Source organism: Gossypium raimondii, chromosome 4 (genome assembly GCF_025698545.1).
Source record: "Gossypium raimondii isolate GPD5lz chromosome 4, ASM2569854v1, whole genome shotgun sequence".
NCBI lineage: Eukaryota > Viridiplantae > Streptophyta > Magnoliopsida > Malvales > Malvaceae > Gossypium > Gossypium raimondii.
In genome coordinates, this window is record NC_068568.1 from 31,691,284 (window position 1) to 31,696,639 (window position 5,356).

Consider the following 5,356-nt stretch of genomic DNA (forward strand, 5'->3'; position numbering starts at 1 on the left):
GAGAAATATTTTGAAACAAATAAATTGATTTTGGCTTTAGGTTTTAATTAATGATGTCTAATATTTTAAATAGATTAGTTGAAATAAAATGCCGCTAAAGTGACCTCTTTTGTGTAGATTAGTTTATTTAAAATATCAAGATAATTATATGTGTTTGTAATTCATGTGTATATTAATTAACCCAAAGGTAAGTTGACAGAATTTCAACGACATCTGTGGTGATAAATGTGTGACAATTATAAGGTAATTTATGTGAACAATAAGTTAGTCCAAAGATTAATCCATTGTTTGACATAATTTATTGTCAATGATTGATTACTGCAACAAGAGTACCATTTACTGTTAATATTACTGTCCAAAGACTTGGTACTAATGTTGTATTTGGTATCTTGAGATGGGATTAGCCATTATCTTGAATTTATTGTTTACTTATGAATATTAATGTAAGCTTCATTTTATTTATTTATTTTGTTCTATATTCAACTAGTTCATCTCTTGCTGCCACAATATCTGCTAATATAAATTCTATACCCATGTTTAATAGGACTAATTTCAAGGAATGAAAAATGCACTTATAAGGCTTGGCTGTATGGATATAGACCTTGCATTAAGGGAAGAACAACCCACACCTCTCACTACGGAAAGCACCCCTGATGTTAAAATGGATTTTGAGAGGCGGGATCGTTCAAATCACATGAGTGTAATGCTCATGAAACACAGTATTCTAGAAGCCTTTAGTCACACATAATCTGAAGTGATTACTCAGATCAAGGGTTTCCTTGACGGAATTGAGAAACATTTTGCTAAAATCGATAAGGTTGAGATGACATCATTTCTGACTTATTTTATGTCTATGAAGTATAAGGGTCAATGAAACGTGAGGGAGTATAGTATGGAGATGTTCCATATTGTTTCAAGACTTAAGGCACTTATGATCAAGCCTTTTGAGGAATTGCTTGTTCTTATGGTTTTGGTATCGCTTTCTGCACAGTTCAATCAATTTAAAATTGGTTGTAACTGTTAAAAGAAGAAATGGACTCTAAATGAGCTTATTTCTCATTATGTACAAGAGGAAGACAGGTTGAATCATGATAAGTCTAAAAGTGCTCATTTGGCCAATGCTTCTAAAGCAAGGGCAAGAAAAGAAAATATCAGAATGAAGGTACTAAGGGTCCAACTCAAAAGAAACAACAATAACTTACAGAGAGTTGTTTCTTCTGTAACGAGTTTGGACAAGTGAAGAAAGAATGTGCCAAATATCACACCTGGCATGCAAAAAATAGGTCGCCTAAAATACCAAAAGCCAAGTGATGGTGAAAGACACATCTTCATGGGCGATGGGAAATCGATGGAATTGGAAGCAATTGGGCATTTTAAGTTGTTATTAGGAACTGTTTATTTTATTTTATTTGGATTTAAAAAGCATTTTTTTGTACCATCATTTAGACGGAATTTAGTTTATGTTTCTTTGTTGAACAAATTTAGATATTATTGTTCATTCGAAAATAATCAGTTTAGTTTATCTTTAATTTTGAATGTTGTTAGAACTGGTTATTCAAATACTTATGATTACTTTTATTTACTAGAAACAATTGCATCCTATAATGAAGCCTTGCATGTGGAATCACGTAGTATTACAATATTTACCAAGTGATTATCTCAATTGGTTTCGAGATGGCTTTGGTTAATGATTGTATATATCACATGTTTAGTGAATGTAAGTATAGTCTCAATCACTGCCCTAAGAATAATTTTGAGATTACAGAAATGTATAAGATTCCTTACATTTTAGTAGTGGGAAGTCTAATGTATGTTCAGGTTTGTACACATTCGAATATTGTGTACATTGTTGCGATGCTAAGGGGATATTTAAGCAACCCTGATATAGACCATTAGATAGTAGCCAAGAAGGTTATAAGGTATTTTTAGAGAATAAAAGATTACATGCTCACATATCATAGGTTTGATAAGTTAGAGATTATTAGGTGTACAAACTTCAATTTTGATGAAATATTGATGCAAAATTTTCTCACTAAGGTACAAATTGTAACAATAATTACCAGTCCTTTATTCCAATAACAATAAGAGCACATCAAAGTCAAAGCACATAGAATTTAAGTTCCTGGTTGTTAAAGTAAAAATTCAGAGTTGTTAGGTGTCTATAAAGCATATTGAGACAAACTCTATGATTTCGGATCCACTTACTAAGGGACTATGTAACGCCTCAGAATTTGGGCCTAGAAGTATTGGGCTTTGAGCAAGGGAATGGTTAGGAAACTGTGCACAAAGTATGTTTGCTTTAGTGGTTAAGGGTCCTAAGAAGAGTTGGAAAATTCTTGGGTTCAAACCTAGGCTTTAGCAAAAATTTTGTTTTTAAGTGGATAAAGCCCTGGATGCTTGGATGTAGGCCTTTTAAATTATTATGTTAAAAAATTGTCATAAGGAAACTTGTGGTCTAGTTGTTGCAGTGTCATTAAGGTTGCAATGGAGCCTGGGTTCAAGTCTAGCTCGTGGTCTAGTGGTTGCGGTGTCATTAAGGTTGCAAGGGAGCCTGGGTTCAAGTCTTGGCTCTTGCAATTTATTTTGGTTTTTCTTTTAAGGGAACCTAGACTTTGGCCTTTAGACCTTTTAGTAATTTGAAGATAAAATGTGACACAAAAGAGCTTGTAGCAAGGAGGCAAGTGCCGTGTTGAGCTATTGAGGGGGGCTTGTGTTAGAATCCCATTGCAAGCAAAAATGACATTTATTTTGCCAGCATGAGGCGGGAGGAGTTGGAGGTGGTTTCGAAATCTGTTGGGTGAGAGTTTGAATGGGTCTTGAAGGTTGTTATGGAGGATATCAAGGAGGGATAAGGGGAGAGATTTGAGGAGATTTTCAAGGGATTTGTAGGAGATGAGTGTTTTAGTCGAATTGTGCAACTTCTATTTGCAAATTCGGCTAGGGGAACTCATTTGGTGCATTTCAGCAATTGGTGACTGTATAGGTGCCGAATTTCTTCTCTAACATTTGGGGTTTTGGACTTCTCTTTCTTTTTCTCTAGTGCCGAAATGAAAATTGACCACTCGTGAATCTTTTTTTCGGGTTCCCTCCAGTTCTTTTTGTGCTATGAAACTAACCATTCGTGTTATTCATTCTCTGCATCTTTGCTATGCTCTTTCATAGCCTAGCCTAACCTTCCTTTTCTCTTCTTTTAACTTCTGTTCACCTTCTATTCTAGGCTGGCCGAATATCACTGTTGTTAATCCTTCTCTGCGTCGATCTACTACAAAGTTTCTAATTATCGGTAGGTGATCAAAAGCTATCTCTGCTTTTCTTTCTCAAAACTGAATAACCTTACTGACCGATTGTTATTTCTTTTCTCACGTACTGCACTCATTGCGATTTAAGAGGGTTCATCGGGAGTGCTGAGGCATTCAAGATTCTTCTTTTGGTTTTGAATTGTATACTTGAAGGGGGTAAGTTGGCTTGTTCGTCGATGGTGCTGTGTTATAATATTGGGGCCTTAAGTCTTATTTTTTTTTGTAAACAACCTATTCTTATAGGTTTCATTGTTCAGGAAAATAATCGGTGAGGTCGTGTGATCGATTCTTATTTGGCAATCCAAGGGCATTAAGCAATTCTCATTTGTTCAAGGTGAGTACTGAGTGACGATTTGGGTTTAAGTATTGTGAACATTAATGATGGGAAAACTGACGGTATACCTCGAATGAATGTAGGCCTTGGCGGCGAATTGTTCATTCGATTTCCCAGTCAGGTGTGTAACTGTATTCCGTAAAACATTATTATTGTAAAGCCGAAGGTATGTGTAATCACACTGTCTCTACTGCAAATTGACAAAAGTCGAGAAGCCAAAAATACGGTGATTGAGGCCACATGAGCATGTGAATACTCATGTGGTGAACTGAACCCACGAATATGGGCGTTAGACTGTAGAGGCTGTCGCGAACGTTCTCTTGCTTTTGGGCCATTATGGGCCACGTTGGGCTGAAATTGGTTGTGTGGGCCCAAAAAGCTCGTGGGCCCCAGACGAATTAAATCCACATTAAGTGAAAAATACTAGACTGGGCTATCTAGTTCGCATAGTCGTGACTGAATTTGGGCTAAATGGGCCACACGAGTTTGTGGGCCCACTTGGGCCGAATATGGGCCTTGGGCCCATTTGTACCATTATGACCATTCAGTTTATCTGTGTCACTCGAAGAGACTGTAGGCCTTCAAAAAGGTTGTTAAATGACCGAAATTTGCTTGAAAAGTAAAATGACCAAAATACCTCTAGGGGAAAGAATTATCGTTTTACCCTTAACTGACGAAATGACCGCTACACCCTTAGTGGTAGGTTGACTGATGTATATATGAAAGTTATGTGACTGATACTGAGGATGACATCCTGCATTCATGTATGTTACTATGGCATGTCATCCTGCATGGGGTTGGGTTAATATTGACGGAGGAAGTGTATGACTTGTAGCCGTTTTGTTCAAGTCTTACTGCCTTTTCTGCTTACGGCTTTTAGTCGTTTTGTTAACTAGCAGCGTTGCTACGATACTTATGGCTTTTAGTCATTCTGTCTACGGTGCCGAGATGTTTTGTAGACTTAGTGCCGCAATTGGTGCTAAGCTTGGTGTGTTGGTTGGGTGGGTCGATTTTATCCCCACACGGTGTTTTGGTTGGTACGAGTGGTGTATTAGTTAGATTGGGCTGGATTTCTGTCTGCATATCTGCATCTGATACTGTTTCTGTATTGGGCTTAGGTCCACTTGGTTCTGTTAATGGGCTCAAGCCCAGTCTACTTCTGCATACCGTATATCTGACTATTTGTATTATAAGGGATTACACACTGAGTTTTCGTAAACTCACCCTTCCGTCTAACTATGCAGGTAATCCCCAGCTTTAGGCGATTTGGAGTCGCGAGAGACTCGGAGGTGGCCACACGACCGTTGACGCTCTGCTGTAGCCTTTTTATTTGAATTTTATATTTTATGTTTTAATTCTGTTATAAGGCCTTTGAGGGATTAAATTTTTAAAAGGGCTTTACATTTCCTTATCTAAAACTGCTAAACAAGAATTTTCAAAATTTACAACTATTTTCCAAAAACATTTAAAAACAAACATTTTTACATTTCAAACTTTAGTAGCTTCCGTGAGAGGAATAACCTAAAGTATCAATGCCAGACATTAAGTAAACGTTTTTGACGAGATGATTTGCTAAACACGAGAAAAGGATTTAAACATGGAAATTAGGGTGTATGTGTGACTGTATGTTTTATGTTATGTGTGACTGTATATAAGCATGCCACGATATATATAAGCATGTTGCATACATGTATGATATGTTGCATGGGAATGGGATTATTAT